The sequence below is a fragment of the Thermobia domestica genome, chromosome 9, assembly GCF_964235325.1.
Source record: "Thermobia domestica chromosome 9, izTheDome1.hap1.1, whole genome shotgun sequence".
NCBI lineage: Eukaryota > Metazoa > Arthropoda > Insecta > Zygentoma > Lepismatidae > Thermobia > Thermobia domestica.
In genome coordinates, this window is record NC_137462.1 from 1,575,784 (window position 1) to 1,594,746 (window position 18,963).

Here is an 18,963-nt window from a genome sequence, read left to right on the forward strand (position 1 = left end):
GGTGCGGGAGGGGGAAATTGCTCCTCCCAAGAGTTTGAGTAAAAATACTAATATACTAGTACAAAACGTGAATGTCTTATGTCGGTGGTACTCTTCCCCCACCCCAAGCGAAGTCTGAAATGACGCCTCTGGATGGCAATTACTGCATAAAATAATCCTCACTCACTATTAAAGGGTTGACATTAACTTTAGCAGATGGTTCTATCAAATTGAAAGTTTATATTTCGTATATAGAATAGTATATACTTATTTTTGTTTTGGCGAAATTTGTTAGTTAAAAAATCACAGGCACTACGATTTATCTTTAAAAATAATCATTTTCGATTTACTGTCGTAAAGCGTAGAGTGGATAACGTAAAGGATTGTAGCATTTGGTATTGTTCAAAATCTACGGTAATTTATTGTGAAGTTTATTGTGGGTTATTGTGAAGTTTACGCGCTTCTCACATACAGCGTTGCCTGTGGTTTCGTATTACAAATTAGAGAGCTCGCAACTGAAGGGTATCCACCATTATTTATACGCATGGTTCCCGTCATTATTTATATACTGAATGAAACTTGCGGAATACGCCATCTTGGGAGAGGATATCTCGAATCGAACGCTACAATCGAGAGTACTCTCGAATCAATACTGCGACATATTGAAGGGCATTTCTAGTTCTTTATATTATTTCAAGGATTCCCGGCCAAGTAAGTTCGTGGTAAACAACATCATGCGTAAATATTATTCAATTGTAAACGAATATGAAGTATATGTACGTTTATTGAAGTTTTCACATAAACCATGCTCTCGAAATTGAAGTTAATCAAATATCGAGTATCGATTTTTTTTATTATAAAGGGGAGAGGGATTTATTCTTTCGTTTTCAATTGATTTTTAATCCTAAACACAGAGGATTACAGAAAAGACTCAGAGAAAACATACATAATATTGTATAAAAACCGAATGTGTTTTACTTCAGTTAACTTGGTATCCTGAAAAATTGGTGGAGGGGGTAGTACCACTACTTTATTTTTTTCTGGTTTCAGTTTCATGTAGACTAAATGCTTAGGAAGGAAAATGTACGCCATATTACACCAAAATCGAACACTTGTAAAACAAATATCATTTAAAGTGTATTTATGGAAGCGAGCGTTAGCGAAGCTTCTACTATTCAACTCCATTGGCATCTTGTGTCTAGGGATGGCCTTTTTCGAAAAATCTGTTTTTCTATTATCGGAAATTTCATTTTTCGTTTTTTCGTTTTTCGCTTTTTCGAAAAACTTCGTTTTTTCGAAAAAAATTTCGTTTTTCGAAAACAATTTCGTTTTTCGTTTTCCGAATTTTTTTCGTTTTTCGTTTTCGAAAAAGCCATTTTTCGAAAAAGTATTTTTGGAAAAAATGTGGCCATCCCTAGTTGTCTCTCTGTCGTTTTTTTTTTAAACAAACTATTTGCTGAGCAAAACAATATACATATATAAAAAAAACTACATACGATTTACAGTTTCGCCAACTAACATTTTGGCTTCATCAGACACTATCAAGTCTGTTAAGCCAAAATGTTAGTTGGCGAAACTGTAACACGTATGTAATTTTTTTTTTACATGATCGGTGCCAGGTTTTTTAATACCTATAATAAAAGCAAATCAACAGCCTTCTTTCGAATATGAAAGCATTGAACTCTTTATGCATAGGCCCGGCACAATGCACATACATTCGTTTATATTATTAGTATTATCAGTATTATTAAGCACCGAGGCTAAGGGAGACGGTGATGGTGACATGAATAATAACGGTGGAATGACGAAAGTAGGAAGAAACAGAGAACTCTAAGAACACCAACGGACATAGTGTTTGTCCATCACAAAGCCCACTTGACGGAAGCAAGGATTGAACCAGGGACACTAAGCGCCAGAGATGAGCACCCTACCACTAAGCCTTTACCCTCTTAGTGCAAATATGGCCAAGGACAACAGTTCGTCTGTCGACTACTGCTTCAATTTCAATAACGGAGACAGCTGTGACGAGCCCGATTGTTCATCTTTATCGTTTTTCAAATGTGTCCACTGTTCTCTCCATTTTTGTATCAACCACACAATCATTCATTCTTGATTTCCATAACAGTTGCAATTAAACAGAGGTCTCAAACTGTATTGGCCAATATTGATTTCAATAGACGATGTGAGTCAAGAACCATATGTCATATGACACCTTTCCTGTATATCCTTCTTGCGCTAAGTCCAACATGGCGGCTTTTCAGATGTTCCCATGATTCACATTAGGTCTATTCAGTGGAGCTCTACATGCATTCCTCAAATTCAACATTTGACCTCTATCCCTCTACTCGTTTCAAAAATAACATGACATTTCTATACATTTTCTGCGTTCTATCTTCGCAACTTTGTCCTCGTTTATCTTCCACCCTGTACACTTTCTGACACTAAACACCCTCTTTTTCCCTGTTACTTTTGGTGTTGAATCCAGTGCTAGCAATCATTTTCAACAATTGAATTCACCAAATCGGAATGTTCCCTTGTCAGATAGATCATCACCAGATTTAAGCGCGTACAAAACTCTTTTTACGAATTTAGACTCATGGGGGGGGGGGATTTGAAGGGGTCTAAATGTATTTATTTATTTATTTATTCCGACCTGTGTTTCTTTCAGAAATAATGTTCCGGGAAGGCACACTTAGTATTCCGGGGGGCAGTGCTGATACTATTCTATTTATTATTATATTATAAACGTTCTTATCTTTGGTCTGCTCCAGGGGGCATTCTCAGAGCTCCGGGTGGGCAGTGCCCCCAAAAACAGGTCTGGAAGAAACACTGATTCCGACTTGTTTTAGGGGGCCGCGGTGGCTCAGTGGTGCCGGTGGGTGTAGCCGAGCGGTCTGAGGCGTTAGGCTGATGATCGTGAGGTAAAGCCCATTGGGGGTTCGAGTCCCCCTGTTGTAGCAAGGGTGGAATTTTAACTGTCCTCGATGTGTGTGTGTTCGTGTCCCTGTCGAGTCTAGTAGTCCTGAGAAGTGGTTAAAATAGAAAAAAAGTAGTCAGGAAGTTTTTTTTTAAAGTGGTAGAGCGTTCACCTCTGGTGCTTGGGGTCCCGGGTTCGATCCCAGCCTCCGCCAAGTGAACTTTGTGGTGGACAAACACCGCGTGCGTGGGTTTTCTCGGGGTTCTCCCGTTTCCTCCCACTTTCTTCATTCCACCATTTCATTCATTACTCATCATCACCGTCTCCTTTAGCTAACCGGCATAATCGTGGGACGTAAAACTCAAAGATTTCATTTCATTTTTTCCGACTTGTTTTACATGTCTAGCTTAAGGCTATAAGAAACTTTATCTACCATCTAAACATGATGCAAAATTGTAAGACAATATCTTACAACAAGAAAAATGCATATAAAGAAAGGATAAATACCCGGGACGACATATATTATTGGTGATAGATTCAAGTTTAGCGTCCTTTACAGCAGCCAGGATATATGAGGCATGGACCTGGAGTTAAACTGGATATCTGAACCACATATATAAACTGGCACCGGGAATCGAGGTCGGGTCTCCCTGCGTACGCTACTCGTAAAGACACGAGGAAGCTCCCGGCGAACATTAGTATCAAATCCTTTGGTTTGGGAAGTCGCTGAGATGAATAGTGATATTCTCGCCGCCGTTCAAGTGTAAGTTTATTCTCCATGGTCATGGGGGAATATGAAAAATAGCGTATCCAAAATGACCATATAAGTGTTTTCGGGATAGCTAAGTTGTTTAGTAGCAGTTCCGATAACATTTAAACCCAAGTTTACGTAAGAAGAAACATGTCAGCCGGTACGGGAATTGTCAGGGGCAACATCTTGTTCGTTAATTGTTTATATCACTCATATTAGCAAAGGCAACGTCGAAGGCGTTTCTCTTCGGACATTAATTTATTTAGGTCTAACTCATTCTTTTACCCGTTTCTTTCGATTTTCGGCGTCGAGGAATTTGCGGAGGGTCAAAATTATATCTAGGTCAAGGAGAGAATAAATCCCCGGGACGATGAATATTAGTGTCAAGTTCATGGTCGCTGAGATAAATAGTAACACTCCCTAAACCGTTCAAGTCCAAATTAAGCCTCTATCGTCATAGAGGAGAGGGTTGTGTGAAAAAAAGCATTATTCAAACTGACCGATACTATTGTTGAATTCATAGTTTTCGAGTCCCGGATTCGGTTCCCGCTGGGGACACTTGGTTCAAAAAGTGTAAAAAGTTTTTTCAGACCAGCTATTTTGAGTCAGGTTTTCCTGGGTTTTCTTCCTGGATCATTCATACCGGGGTGGTACCTAACATAATAGTCCCATTTCGCTTTATTCCTTCCCCATTCATTTCTTTCTTCTTTTTCCTCGGATGGTGTGATCGCGGAAGACATCATTCCTCATCCATGACCATGGATGCCGGAAGTCCAGAAATCTAATTGTAATTCTAATCGTAAACGTAATTCTAATCATAGTTTTCGAGATCATCAACCTGATTGGTGACAGTCCTGATCACATTCAAGGGTAAGGTTAGGAAAAAGGGATTTTTCAGCTGGCCAGGAAATTGATAGGCATAACATCAAAAGAGTTACTCTTCTTCATTTTATTTAATTCACTCATTTCGTTACTTTCAAATATGAAATACTATATAAACCCTATCATCCCCGTGCAAAAAACACTCGTTTCAGCTGGAGCTCCTCCATGGCTAAGCGGTTAGCGTACGCGCCTTTGGCGTGGGAGACCCGGGTTCGATTCCCGGAGGGAGCTCATGTGGTTCTGATTCCACGTTAATCAGTAGGTCCACGTCTCATATAGCCTCGCTGCTGAACGGGACGTTAAACTCAACTCGTTTCAGCTGCTTCTGAAATGAAAGTACAGTACAAAAATGTGAATGATTGTTATTTTCATTTAAAATTATAACTAACTAACTCTATGGCCTATGAAACCCGGAGGTTCAATGTCGCGTTTACAAAAGCTCTCTACTGACTTCTATCCTTAGCCACCTGTATCCAGTTTCTACTTTGTATTCCTATCTCTGCGAGATTCATCTTAATATTGTCCTCCCATCTGCGCCTAGGTCTTCCTAATGGTCGTTTTCCAATTAGTCTTCCAGTTAAGACTTTGAAAGCGTTTCTACTTTGTTCCATTCTCGCTACTTGAGCTTCAGACTTGATGGCCCTAACAATATTGGGTAAACTGTATAAATTATGTAGTTCCTCCTTATGAAGTTTCCGCCATTCCCCATTCCCGTTCCTCTTGAGTCTGAATATCCGTCTCAGGATCTTGTTCTCAAATACTTTCAGTCTATGTTCTTCCCTCAGAGTAAGTGACTATGTTTCGCAACCATACAGAACAACAGATATGGTTATCGTTTTAATTTTATATATTTTAAGCTTCAAATTCCTCGACAGAATTCGCAACGACAAGATATTTTGAAGTGAGTAATAACACGAATTCCCTGCTTTTAGTCGACATGCCCGGGCCCCCATGTATTTTTATGAATATGTAATTTTTATTGTTATTTGTATTTTTATGAATATACAATATTTGGCATGATTTGAATCCAGTTTGTCTTAAAATCCTCATATATGCCTTCTTATATGTTAGACTCTTGTCTGCAACCAAACACAAATCTGAATGGGTCCCACAAAGTCACAGAGAAATCGGCGCCCTTGCCATAACGGACCGGGAATTTTTTAGGCCAGTCCATCAAATCCCTGGTTTTGCCAACAACACCAAAAAAAGTTTTTAAACCTGAAGTTTGTTGCATGACTGACAATGTAGCCTAGGAATATTTCACTGAACACTATGCGCCATGGCGTAAATAATAATAGTCCTTTGATAAAGACCGAAAAGCAATTAAAGAATAAAGATATTCTTAGAAAAGAAGTCTCACTTCACATAAAAATAGAATACTTTCTCAGCATTAATAAGCAATAGTTTAGAAAAGTGAGTTAGCACCACTGTAACATTACTTTTCTCCACGCTCCTTTACGCGCGTGTTTTTTGCCACTTCTCTTTGTTTCCCCTGACAACCGTGCTTTCTATTTTCTTTTCGCCATCCTTTTGCGCCGTAAATCATCGTGGAGATCCACCTTCTCGACTGTTACGCTACTAGGCAAACATCATACAGTAGGAGGTAGCAGATACGGAAACTTCGTTCACACACATTCGTTCGCTTTCGCCCGATGATAGAATGAACCGAGCGAGAGCTTTCGTTACGGTAGGTTGCTTTCTGTTTCTTAACGAACTCAAATTATATAAGGTATAAGAGGTAGGGTAAAACCTCTCAACAACACCATGGGCGTCTCTGGCATGTAACAATTGATTGGAAGGTTAAATCAAAGAATCTTCTAGATCTCAACTAAATTTACATCAAAATAGTGAGGTAAATAGAATTAAAAACCAGCGGGGTCCGTTTCTATTGCTTGCAGAAAATTAATCTTAACATTATTCAAGCACTGGTATAAAAATACCGGTAGGTCACTTTGCTACTTGTTTAGAACTTTCCATATAAAGCTAATTTATACTTGTGAATAAATAATGATTCTTTAATTTCTCTTTTTTCATTCCTGAACCTATTACAACCTGTTTTATATTATGTGTATGTTGCTTTAGGTGAAGTGACAACCTGACATACCGGTACCCTCTTCTTGAGACTTTTTTGATTGTGTAATATATTCTTTAGTTTGGGTATTATTATTGCGCTTGGTTTGATATGAAGAGTCACATTCACACTAAGCACGATAAGTACGCGATTTATTTAGTAAATTAACAAAATAACTTTTAAAGCCAGTGAGATGCTTGTCTATGCTCTTTAGGGGAATACTGGAAGCAGATATGTCTCGAAAATGTTAACTTCAACGTGCAACATAGTACACATTTTTGTTTATGGGTTTTTATCGCCAAACTTTACAAGTGAACTAATTTGGTTGTTGAAGAAGACACAAATATGCGGTTGTGAAGTACCATAAAAAAAAAAAGTAAGTGTGCACATGTTATTTGAGATCGCCATTTTTAGGAAATTTTACACATTATGACCTTTTAGTTACTTTCAAAGAAACTGATTCACCGTTCAATCTAAAAAAAAAAAGAAAGAAAGAAAGATTATTTAAATTTCAAATGAATGGGTCCAATGGAAACTTTATATATCCGCATATTATTATTATTATTATTATTATTATTATTATTATTATTATTATTATTATTATTATTATTATTATTATTATTATTATTAAGTATTCTGCCTTTTGGGAGGTCCTGGCACTAATGAGGGTTTTCCAATTTTAGATTTAGGCCTGGAAATGTTTCTTCCATCGCGTTTCTCGATTTTCAGCTTCCTCTTTTAACTCCCAATATTTTCCTCTATTTTTCAAATCATTGATCACTTGTGTTCTTCTTCTTCCTATTCCTCGCTTTCCTTCCATCTTTCCTTCTATGGCGATACGAAGAAGACAACTTCTTCACAAGATATGTTCAATCCAATTGGAATTTCTACGAAAGATGTTGGCTAGAAGCTTCCTCTTCTCTCCTGTCCGTTTTAAAACATCTTCGTTACTCTTTTTGTCTATTTTATCTTCTTCATCTTCCTCCAGCACCCATTTCCAAGCTCTCTAAATATTTCTTCTTCAACTTCCGTAATGTTCAACTGTCTGAAAGATAAGGTCCAATAGTCAAATATCAAGACGTCACCAAATGACCCTGCAATACTTGATATAGGAAACTGTGGTTTGCTTACTTTGCATGGAGCATTTAAGGAATTATGCATTTATTATTCTAAATAATACTAACAGTGAAATTAATGTTAGTAGAATTGTAAAGCCAAATAAACGTTACGAATCTATCGTCGAGAAGTAACTTCCTACTAACTTCAATGCAAACGATTGTGTCATATTGGTTGCTGGAACTAATAATTCTCTAAAGCATCCACCGGGAGTTCGTAATGTGCCCGTATCTGTACAGAGGTTGTTCAGCCTACGTTTGGCCGATTTCGTTCCTTCCCTCTCCCGGGCAGAATGGACTCACCCGACCTGGCTCGTGGCGTCCTACAGTGTTGTGCAGTGGCTTCTTGGGAACGGAGTTGTTTTTTCCGCGCGGACGACAATAACGCACAAAACAGGACCATTGTTGTGAGTGTTGTGTTAAATTTGTTACCAAGTGTGTGGGTTTCTGTAGAAAACGCGCTTGAAACCACTGGCAAAACAAAAACATTAAAACAATTGTATTGTTTATCACCACAGCCTATATATGATTTTCCACACAAGCCAACGGTATGGTAAACAGATCAATTTTTGAATTTGAGATGCAAGTGAAAAATCAAGTTTCTGAAAAATACAATCATGTTATTCTGTTAGTTTAGCTTCACTACGTAGACAAGGTTACACTAGCCGTGGCTTGCACCTAAATGTACAGGGTACAAGTAAGATCTATAACAGGATTATTGAGGCATCAAATGCTTTTTAATAGGTTATTAACTCTGTAGAAAAAAATTATCTTCCTCAGAATGTTTCGATAAGTTGTAAAACAGTAAAGTAAGTTATATTTGTTCTGGTATATCTTTTAGTACTTCGAACTTAAGAGTCTTCATCCCGGCGAAATTAAAATACCGCTAATTTTACAGTAATTATGTGATATCTTCAAATAGATAAAAGATAATTGAAATATGGAACAAGAGCGCCCTAGACAATATTATTTTGCGTCAGGTACCGTTATCACAAGTCACCTAGTGGCTTTCCGTTTTCAGCTGTTTAGAAACGCGAAAATAAATGCCGATTTTCAAAATGGCTCGAAATCGAAAGCAGATAAGTGAGTCGTGATAACGGTTTCTTATGTAAAATAATATTGTTTAGGACGCTTTTGTTCCACATTTCGATTATCTTTTATCTATTTGAAGATATCACATAATTACTGTAAAATTAGCGGTATTTTAATTTCGCCGGGATGAAGACTCTTAAATGATATAGATAATAATGTAATTTGTCAAATTAATGTTTCTAATCAAAAAGTGCTAGATGTAAGTGAATCGAGAGAAATGAATCTCTGAATCGTACATCATAATGTTCAAAGGCCAGAAAATAAATTAACTAAATTAAAAGTTACTTTTGAAAAAGAAATAGTGTACAACTGATGTATAGTGCATGTCGGAGCATTGGTTGAATAAAGAAGAAATTGAAACAGTCCCACTTCAAGATTTTACACTATCTGCGTACTGTTGTAGGAAAATTATATCTCGTGGCGGTATTGCTATATACGTCAAAAAACACCTACATGTCAAATGGTTAAAAAATTCCCATCAATTAAACGTTAAAAAAAAAAAAAAAAAAAAAAACTTTCGAAATTGTAGTACTTGAATTTTGTGATCGTTGAGATATGTTTAAATAAATCCCAAAGTAAAGTCCGAGAAGAAAAGTTTTTGTTCACGAGCTTTCACGTTGATGATGGTCTGAAACAAGGAGATGCGTTGTCGCCATTATTATTCAACTTTTTCCTGGAGTACGCTATAAAGAAAATCAAAGATAGCAACCAAGGCCTAGAGTTGAATGGTTTCACCAGGTTATGGCGTATGCTGATGATGTAAATTTAATAGGGGATGATAGGAGAACAATAGAAAGAAATGCAGAAATCTTACTAAACGCTTGCAGGGACATGGGTTTAGAAGTAAATGCAGAGAAAACTAAATACATGGAAGTTCGTTAGGATCGTAATACGGCGAATTATGGATGCATTAAAATATCAAATAATACTTTTGATAAAGTGCATACTTTGAAATATCTAGGATATAACCAAAACCATATTCACGAAGAAATTAAATGTCGACTAAAAGCAGGGAATTCGTGTTATTATTCAGTTCAAAATCTCTTGTCGTCGCGAATTCTGTCGAGGAATTTGAAGCTTAAAATATATAAAACGATTATCATGCCTGTTGTTCTGTATGGTTGCGAAACATGATCGCTTAGGGATCTACTCTGAGGGAAGAACATAGACTGAAAGTATCTGAGAACAAGATCCTGAAACGAATATTTGGAGAAAAGAGAAACGGGAATGGGGAATGGCGGAAACTTCATAACGAGGAACTACATAATTTATACCGTTTACCAAACATTGTTGGGGTCATCAAGTCTAGGAGGCTCAGGTGGGCAGGTCATGTAGCCAGAATGGAAGAATGTAGGAACGTTTTCAAAATCTTAACTGGAAGACCAATCGGAAAACGGCCATTAGGAAGACCTAAGTGCATATTGGAAGTTAATATTAAGATGGATCTCGCAGAAGGAATATACAAAGTAGAAACTGGATCCAATTGGCTAAGGATAGAAGTCAGTGGAGAGCTTTTGTGAGCGCGGCATTGAAGCTCCGGGATTTATAGACCACAGAATTAGTTAGTTAGTTTTTAATCTAATCCTTATTTGTCTCTGACGTACACCAAACAGTAATGTCAGTGAGTTTCTAAGTAGACTAGAAACGCTTCTATCTGAATTCCTGTCTTCTTAAAAATCATACGGAGATATTAATATTAACTCTCTACGAAACAATAGCAAGGAAAGAAGATATCTTATTTTGCTTTACACATCGTTTAATCTGAAACCTGTTGTAAATATCCCTACCCGAATGGAGAAAATAAAAATGTCCGATCTCGATCAACTTTTAATACCACGCTATGATTTCAAATCTTATGTTGATGTATTAAACCTAGGCTATTCTGATCATATTGTTCAACTTCTGCATTTTTGTACCGAATTAATTAACAAAGAAAGCGCAAATGTTGAAAAAGAATGGTCTGAAAGCAGTGGCGGATGTAGCCAGGGGCTGGGGGCATAGCTCCTCCCAGTTTTTTGAATGACGAAAATAATTAAAGCTATTATTTATATACTTTTGAAAGTTTATATTAAACGATACTTAGAGATGTAAACAACAGTTTTACATAGGGACAGTGAAAAATGTTACAACATTATACTTATCTATATATTAAAATGCTAGGTTTATATGTTTGTGGTCAAGAAAAGTTTATATGTTTGTCTCCCAACCTTTCGACAATGAGATCTTGAAAACCACCACAAGTGCTAGAAACGTGCCGTTTTCACTGGTCGATTCCAAATTTTGTGTCAATAGTCTGATTCTAATTGAATATTTTAAAAACGTGGCCGTTATTTCTTTATTACATTTTTTTAGGTGTACACTGGAAGTGTTGATTTTTTTTTTAAAAAAAACATCATATCCGACGAGTTATACATCCCAACACCACAGAGCTGTATATCGGTGTTGTATATCTCAGGAGTTTGTTTCATTGTCAAATGATAATGGAAAACGAAGGATAACCATTTCTGAAATCTAAGATGAATCTTTAGCCCAATGAACACAACATATCACTGGCCCAATGAACACAACATATCACTGGCATTATAATTAATATTGTGTGTGTAATGTATTTGCTTATTACATACTGCATGTATAAATAAAGAAAACACTGATCATACATGAATTTTTTTATTTATTTTATTTATTTATTTGCCTGTTTTGCATACAAATGAGAGTATTCTCGAGCACGCATACAGTTGTCAAAATTACAAAATAATTACATATATGGTATAGAAAAAACTTAGATAAAATAATACATACATAACTAAGACTTTTATAAGCTTATACAATCATAATATAATTAACAAAGAAAAAAAACTTTTATACATTATCTTCAAAAAACTCATTTACCGAGTAGTAACATTTATCTACTAAGAACTCGTGAAGATCCGATTTAAACATAGAATATGATTTGTTTTGTTTTAGAAAGTCAGGTAACTTATTGAAAATTTTTGTACAGTTAATATATACACTTTTTTTGAAAAAACGAGAAATTTTGGGGGATAACATGCAAATTATTAACGAATCGAGTATTGTATTTATGGACGTTACTGTTTTCAATAAATAAGTGTTTGTTACTTACGGTAAACAAGATAACTTTATATAGATACGCACAAGGTAATGGTAATATTTTTTGTCCTCGAAAGATGGGCTTGCAAGAAGATTTTGGTGACAATCCAAACACAACCCTTAGTGCTTTCTTTTGTAAGCGAAACGTGCTAATACATTCAGTAGAATAACCCCAAAAAATAATACCGTAAGTTATTAAAGAATGGAATTTTGCATAGTACACCGAAACTAAGGCCTCTGTTGTGACATTACCTCTTAATCTACGGAGGCCGAAACAAATACTACTTAATTTTTTGTTGAGCTGAGAAATATGCTCATTCCAAGTTAGTTTCGAACTTATGGTGACACCAAGAAATTTAGTTGAAATAGAAAAGTCGACTTTTTTGTTATTTACCATTACGTAAGGAATAAATTTATTTTGAAGAGGATAATAAAAATTTAGCAAGGAAGTTTTATCATTGTTTAGAACTAACTTATTGTTACTTAACCAGTTACTTAATCGTGAAAACGCAGTGTTTAGATTATATTCAATATCATGTCGTGAGTTACCTGTAATAATAACATTGGTGTCATCAGCAAATAATACACATTTATTAGGCAACATTTCACGTGTCAAATCATTGATGTAAATAAGAAAGAGCAATGGACTAAGCACTAATCCTTGAGGTACACCAGTTAGTATTGTACCTTTATAACTACTAAACTTACGCATTTCGCCATTATTTTCGTTCGTAATTTGAACTATCTGATACCTATCCTTCAAGTAAGACTCGATCCATTTATTGGCAGTTCCTCTTATACCAAAAAAGCTTAATTTTTTGAGTAAGAGATCATGATTTACAGTGTCAAATGCTTTAGTAAGATCAACAAAGAGTTCAATTGCCCATTTTTTATTATTTATTGCATGCATAACAGTACTAAGAAAATCGAAAATCGCAGAATCAGTAGATTTGCCAGTTAAAAACCCATGTTGAGATAATGATATTAGATTATTGGAACGTAAGTAATTCCTTATCCTATTTGACATTACCGTCTCAAAAATTTTTGAAAATACAGATAAAACTGAGATAGGGCGATAATTCTTAATATCGTAACGACTGCCTTTTTTGAACAAGGGTGCACGATTATAATACAAGGTACAAAGATAATTTAGAAACGCCGTCTGTCAGATTATGCAAGACGCAGCAAAATTTTAAATATAATGCAATAAAACTGTTCAACTTGTTACCTTTACATGTACGTAATTTGGAAAACAAGCAGTTTGTTAAACACATTAGTAATATATTAATAGAGTATTGTATATATAGTATTACAGAATTTGAGGAATGCATTTGTAATCAATAAAATGTAAATAGCTGGTAAAAATGTGAGGGTAAAGTTCCGTAGACGACATACTTCCTTAAAGGATTCAAACATGGTAGCAGTAATCAACTAAACCTGCAATTACCTAATCTACTACTACTATCGCTACTGTTACCATTGCTATTGCTTCTAAGGATCTTCACCCAAATTTGAAAGATGTAATTCAATAGAAGGCTTAACCCTAATAATGGTAATAATGGGCTTTTTGTTTATTGATATGTGGTAGTGCCAACAATGTAAATATGAAGTATATTTATTCTATGAAGTATATATGTAGTAATACTTCTATGAAGTAATTATGAAGTATATATGTAAATATGAAGTATGTAAATGTGAAGAATGCAAATTGTGTTATAACTGTTAGTAATAGTTTCAATTAGTTATTAACTGTCAATTAGTAATAGCCATAGTTTCTTTTTTGTTACATTTCAATAATTTTTACAATTTAAATACTATTCTGGACGAAGTCTATTGCAACTATGTTGTCTAATGACTAATAAAGTATTCTATTCTATTCTATTCTATTCTACTTTAGCCACTTTTAACCGTTGTGGGAAAATGCCTGATTGAAGGGAAAAATTTATTACATGAGTCAGGTGAGGAGCAATTATCGAAGCAGATTGTTTTATAATAGTGGACGGTACTTCATCAAGACCTGCAGAACTGCTATTTCTAATCTTTCCTATAATTGCTAATATTTCATCAATAGTTACCGGGGTAACAAAAATACATTTTGGATAAGAAGGCATATTTGAAGAACCACTTGTACCAGCTTGGTGCGATAGAGCACCAAGAGCTACCTGAGGAGAAGTTATAAAATAATTATTAAATTTATTTGCAATTTCAGCAGGGTTTGTAATTCTTTTATTGTCAAAAATGACGGGATTCAAATTAGCAATATTACCCTTCTTTGTATGTAGTCCTACCGACTGGTGAATAATATTCCACATAGTTTTAATTTTATTTCTGGAGTTATTAATCATTTTCGAATTATGCATTTGCTTTGCTGTCTTAATAACTTTCTTATATGTTATCTTATATTTTTTAACGTAATTTCTGAATACATCAGAAACATTTGTATCATTAAGCAGTTTAGCATACTTAATTAGATTTCGTTTGGAATTACGAATACCAGTTGTAATCCAACTCTTCTTAATTTTATTACATTTACTAATTGGCATGAGAGGAAAAGCTACATTAAAACAGTGCAAGTATACATCTAAGAAGGAGTTAAATTTTTCGTCCATAGTGGAAGCTGAATAGATTCCATCCCATGTCTCAAGAGCCAACAAATAACAAAAGTAACTAATGTTACTCGGTGAAAATAACCTTTTTTCAATTCTGGTAGAATTTTGCAACACTGGTAAGTTAGTTGATGGAAGCGATAAGCTAACTAATTGCGCATCATGATCTGAATAACCTGGGTTGAATATTTCAAGTTTGTGGTTATGACACTCTCTGCTTACTATTACTTGATCAAGTGCTGATTTTCCAAATCTGGTAGGCGTATTAACAATAGCTTTGAGATTAAATGAAGTTAATAAGTTTTGTAAATCAGTTTTAACTTTAGTGTTAACCATCCAATTTATATTTATGTCACCACACAAAATGATAATACTGTATCTTTTGCACAGATGGTCAAGAAGTTCAAGATTTCTAAAAAATACCCGTAAGTTACCCGAATTAGATCTATAAATACTACATATACACACTTATGAGCAAGACTTATTGCAACTACTTCAAAGTGAAGTTCCAGATTGAACATCGATACATCAACTTCATCAGCATTTAACTTATTATGAACGAATATACAAACTCCTCCATGAATCAAGTTAACTCTTGAATAATGACTTACCAAATCAAAACCTTTTAATTTTACAGATTTAATATCAGTACAGCTTAACCAATGCTCCGTGATGCAAATAACATGTGCAGTTGACAACACTGTCTCAACTAACACATCCATAAAGTCCAGCTTATTGCCAAGACCCTGCACATTGTGATGAAATACTTTAAGCTGATTTACTTTACAGTGTTTTACTGTATTGATATCTGTACCGGGTTTTAGGCCTGTGTTCAATGATAAAAAATTGTCGTCTCCTACCTTAGTTTCCTTGGTATGTACAATCCGCGGCAAAAAACCTGCAACATCAGGATGTAAGTTTATTGTGAAACTACGCCTAACAGCACAGGGAATGAACATAACGTCTAAGTGGAACGAATCACGCCAGGATAAACCTCGGCCTCCTCCCGTGCACACTTATTTTGGAGCAAAAGACTTCTTCATTTCACAATAAACTTATATGTTCATGTTGCAGGTTTTTTGCCGCGGATTGTAGCAATCTATCCCAATACAACGGTATTGCAATGTTATCTTTACTACACCCCATCTCACACACAAACTTTATTATTTCAGCACAAACATATTTCTTGCCAAACCTATTTAGGTGTAGTCCGTGAATTAGAAACTCCAACCGGAAGTAGGCTCAAATCTTGCGAGATATTGAAAACAATAATCGAAAAAATATCCCCTTTATGGTACTCATTGCCGATTTTTATCAAAACGTCTTTCACTTGTGTCTATAAGGGACATGTAACCCGCCTGGGTTCGATTCTCTTGTTTGGGCAATGAAAATTTTTATTTATGGTAAACTTAGTGGTTAGAGGGAACAAGCGCTTCACTCCGCAGATAGTAATAGCTAGAATAAAAGACATGCAAACCTCCAAGTTGGATCACGAACCAATTTGAACTCGAACTGAGGTTGCAGTCGCGCATACCCACCGTCTTTGGTAAGCCCGTTAACATCTACAGAGTACACACAAGTACCTGATTATAATACCCACAATTTCGATAGTGATTCGTGCAATGATTCATGCTGAAACGATAACAGAGAACAAGACAAATACATGAAGTAAATTTTATTTGATTAAAAACAAATCATATATTGGATTTACTCACGTGTACAGCTTTTACTATGTTTTTATTGATAAACCTATTTGAGTATGTACTCAGAACCTTTTAGCCCATTTCAAATTTTATTTCAAGAAATAAAAAAATAATGAAGAAATTGATTTAAAAGAAATTATGTACCGTTGTTTTTGGCTCGGATTAATTTGAACGATGTATTAACACTTAACACACGTTATTTATTTAACACTTCACTTCACTGGACTGCAGATTGATGAAATTTGGGGGGGGGACCTTGGAGTCATTCCCTGTGAAGAAATTCCTTACAGATTCATGTTCTTATTCTAATAATTGTTTTCTGGCTCCGTCCTGGTTACTGTGGCTCAGCTCTGACCATGATTAAGTTTGTGACTGAATCAGTAAATATCGAATAAATTGATAACGCAACGAGTGGAATTGTTCCTGCTAACAACTCATGTTGTCTTACCATGAAAGCTGATGAGTTTCATAGCGAAAATTAAATACCTTTTTGAGAAAACACTTGCATTCCTAAATTTTACGGCGTGCACTTATATTACTTTGAGTAATTTCCTTTACTTTTACATACGTTCAAGAGCTCCGTTAAAATTTCACGTTGAGACAATTGCATCAGTCATAGTTCACATTTGCATAATTAATTCAACAACATTTTGAACGATGATCCACAAATTTTAAGATTTTCTTAACACACAATGCATTTCTTGGTTCATCTATGCAACCATGGCGTCACGAAGCACACCTTCGTGCGTTCAGCATCAAGCGTCTGTATTCTTACACCAGATACTGACCACACTTATTATTGAAAAACACTCTGATAGATAATATACATATTGTCGAGTTTCATCCTTATTCGCCATTACAGTAACATAATCAAAGTGCTAAAAGTGATAGGGATAAGCATCGATGATGCTGGAATTGATTGGACTATTTTTTTTATAAAGTTAATGCCGCTTTACGTTCCTTTGTGCCATGAGCAGGCAATGCAAGTCACCACTGCACAGCGTTGCCAACACATTAAAAAATAGACAGTATCATAATAAGGTTTGCGTCAACGTATAGTGCATGGAGCCTTATTCCACTTCAGATGAGACTAACTAGGGAATTCAAAATGGAATAGGAGTGTGGGAGGACACACGCTCACAATGTACAAATGTGAGATGTGAGGAATGACAAAGAGATACATGCTCATATGTGAATGATGCATTGTGTAGAGAGTGCAGGTTCAGCTAGAATTGGAAAATCCTCCAATAAAATGAAAGATATATCACAAGTAATTCGGAAAGAATCTGGAAAACGAAAGTCCTTTTCTACGATAACTAGCGTAGTTTACCAAAGTACAATTGTTAGGAAACCGACTGAAATTGCTACTGTTTTTAATGACTATTTCACAAACGTGGAAAAACTAACCACTAACAACGTGAACACAAAAAAAATATCCAGCAAACAATACGTACGTAGGCAAAATGCTAATACTTTCAACAACTCACTGCTTTTACATCCAGTAACTAGCCGAGAATTCATAAATACTGCAGTAAAAATAAAAAATAAAAGTAACTAGCCGAGAAATCATAAATACTGCAATAAAAATGAAAAATAAAAGTAACTAGCCGAGAATTGATAAATACTGCAGTAAAAATGAAAAATAAAAGTAACTAGCCGAGAATTCGTAAATACTGCCGTAAAAATGAAAAATAAAAGTAACTAGCCGAGAATTGATAAATACTGCAGTAAAAATGAAAAATAAAAGTAACTAGCCGAGAATTGATAAATACTGCCGTAAAAATGAAAAATAAAAGTAACTAGCCGAGAATTGATAAATACTGCAGTAAAAATGAAAAATAAAAGTAACTAGCCGAGAATTGATAAATACTGCCGTAAAAATGCAAAATAAAAGTAACTAGCCGAGAATTGATAAATACTGCAGTAAAAATGAAAAATAAAAGTAACTAGCCGAGAAATCATAAATACTGCAGTAAAAATGCAAAATAAAAGTAACTAGCCGAGAAATCATAAATACTGCAGTAAAAATGAAAAATAAAAGTAACTAGCTGAGAAATCATAAATACTGCAGTAAAAATGAAAAATAAAAGTAACTAGGCGAGAAATCATGAATACTGCAGTAAAAATGAAAAATAAAAGTAACTAGCCGAGAAATCATAAATACTGCAGTAAAATTGAAAAATAAAAGTAACTAGCCGAGAATTCATAAATACTGCAGTAAAAATGAAAAATAAAAGTAACTAGCCGAGAAATCATAAATATTGCAGTAAAAATGAAAAATAAAAGTAACTAGCCGAGAAATCATAAATACTGCAGTAAAAATGAAAAATAAAAGTAACTAGCCGAGAAATCATAAATACTGCAGTAAAAATGAAAAATAAGAGTAACTAGGCGAGAAATCATAATACCGCAGTAAAAATGAAGAATAAAAGTTCTTCAGGATATGATGAGGTTCCCCATAAAAATTTTAAAGCAATCCTCTTGTGAAATTGCAGATACTGTATCTTATGTTTTATAGCAAATAACTCATTTAGTACTGGTGTTTTCCCTGAAGCATTGAAGTTAGCAGTTGTTAAACCCCAATATAAAAATGGTAAAAAAAAAAAAAAAAAAAAAAAATCACATGTCGAACCAGGGTCGGACTGAAAAGCTGTCGGGGGCGCAGACCTTCACTCAACAAAACATCTATTGCAAACATAAAGTGAGGACCTTGGAGATCAAGGGATCTAACTGAGTTTT